General features: G+C 36.2%; 1 non-coding gene across 1 annotated transcript; it reads left to right on the plus strand.

Annotated features, from left to right (window-relative positions):
* The first annotated feature begins 1,522 nt into the window (after window positions 1–1,522).
* LOC121030174 (U6 spliceosomal RNA) lies at window positions 1,523–1,629 on the plus strand. The gene has a single exon (XR_005790103.1). It is a non-coding gene; the product is annotated as a U6 spliceosomal RNA (small nuclear RNA).
* The last annotated feature ends 298 nt before the right edge of the window (window positions 1,630–1,927 follow it).

The raw sequence follows: 1,927 nt of genomic DNA on the forward strand, positions 1-1,927 counted from the left end.
TTTGCTCCTACGTTTTCATCCCCTTGTCTCATGCATTTTTATCTATACACAATTGAAGCTGACAAGCACATTCTTCCCCCTTATTTGCTTTCTATAAGTGTGTGTGTGTGTGTGTGTGTGTGTGTGTGTGTGTGTGTAGGTACTGTGGAGGCCCTTATAAAATTCAGAAAGGGAATGCATCAAGTCAGATAACAAATGTCCAATGTAAAAATATGATACCCATTTCAAAGCTTTCTTCAAATATTGTATAGTAATCTGAAACTCAGGAATTTCTTACTGGATCTGAATTCATGACTAACATCCATTTTCATTCTAGCATAGATACCCATCTATTGGTGAAGAATCATTGTACCTTCTAAGAAGGAAGACATTAAAATGTATATCGTGTGCATATATATATATATACACACAAAAAACAATGCCACATTATATATATAAATATATATACATATGTATATGTACATATATGTGTGTGTATGAGTGTGTGGCCATTCAATTTATATGCAGTATATATAAAATGGAACATTGCTGTTCTTATAAATTCATATGTGGCTTACTATATTGGGCAAAAAAACCCTACCACTTCATTACTTTAATGATTTCTTCCTTAAATAATTTAATACTCTTAGTGGTAGAAATGAGCCCAAATGTCTATCTTTTCAAAACTATATCTTTGAAGAGAAATATAAGACTAGCTCTTCTATCCACTCTAGCAAGGGCGAGGTGAAAGTCACTGACAGCAGAACGTGTGGTAGAAAGCCCAGAGCATTAAGGCAGTGGGAAGATGAGGGCCTGGATTTGTGAAATGGTGACAAAAAGGAAGTGGAAGAGACTCTATTGTGACAATATTTGACCAGTTTGGGCTACTGGTTGGGTTTGAAAGGAGATGTAGGTGCAGCCTCAAAAACAAAAACCAACCAACCAACAACAACAAAACCCACATCACATAGAGTTCTCCTATTTGAGTAACAAGAAGAAAAGACTTTTACCAGAAATAAGGAAGGATAATGTTGTAGCAGATTACATTTCAATTTAGACATAAACCATAATTGCTCCACTTAAATGTGGTATTCCATAGAAAGAAACACGGATTTGGACCCATTAACTCTTAAACCTACTGTGTGAGTTATGTGCTATTTTTATATCACGTTTATAGATGAAAAACAGGTATAGACAAGTTGCATGCTCAAGGTAACTCAGTAATCAGTGGAGCCAGCTTCAGAGAGCCTACTTTTAGCCGTTACCTAGAACATCTAATGATTGCACCGTCTTTGCTTATTCAATGGAGAGATTAGGTGGTAACGTCACGTCACACCATATTCCCATCATCTTTTATGTGGGCAGAACACAAAGCGTGGTCAGATTTCATAGTGCAAAATGTAGAAAGCTAATTGTATGTTGGTTTCTCTTCTTAGTTTTGCCCATTCAGTGAGTAAAGGAGATGTCCAGTCAATGCCTACTGGTTTTGTTGGTCTCTTTGTTTTGTTGGACTGGGCAATCTGATTTAAGAATTCAAGAACTAGTGCTCACTTTGGCAGCACATATACCAAAACTGGGGCAATACAGAGAAGATTAGCACGGCCCCTGAGCCAAGATGACACTCAGATTCGTGAAGCGTTCCATACTTTTGTGCTCAATAAATAATTTAAAGCATAAAAAAGAATGTAAGAAATAAGAGAAACTGGTTTGATGCTCTCTGAACACATAGTTTACTTCGTACTCCAACTTGTGCTAAAAGAAATCGAAGACAGGGTCTTGGTTTTCTGATGCTTAAAAGTAAAGAGGAAAACATATAGACAAATTTGAAACAGCTGGATGTCATGAACTTGAATCTGGAATACTTAATTCTAAGAAATCTTGAATTTAATTATCAGAGCCACAGTATGCCTATAACAGATTAAAACAAATAAAGAATGGCGTCTCGTTC

Source organism: Herpailurus yagouaroundi, unplaced genomic scaffold, assembly GCF_014898765.1.
Source record: "Herpailurus yagouaroundi ecotype Mexico unplaced genomic scaffold, PumYag 139, whole genome shotgun sequence".
Taxonomy (NCBI): domain Eukaryota; kingdom Metazoa; phylum Chordata; class Mammalia; order Carnivora; family Felidae; genus Herpailurus; species Herpailurus yagouaroundi.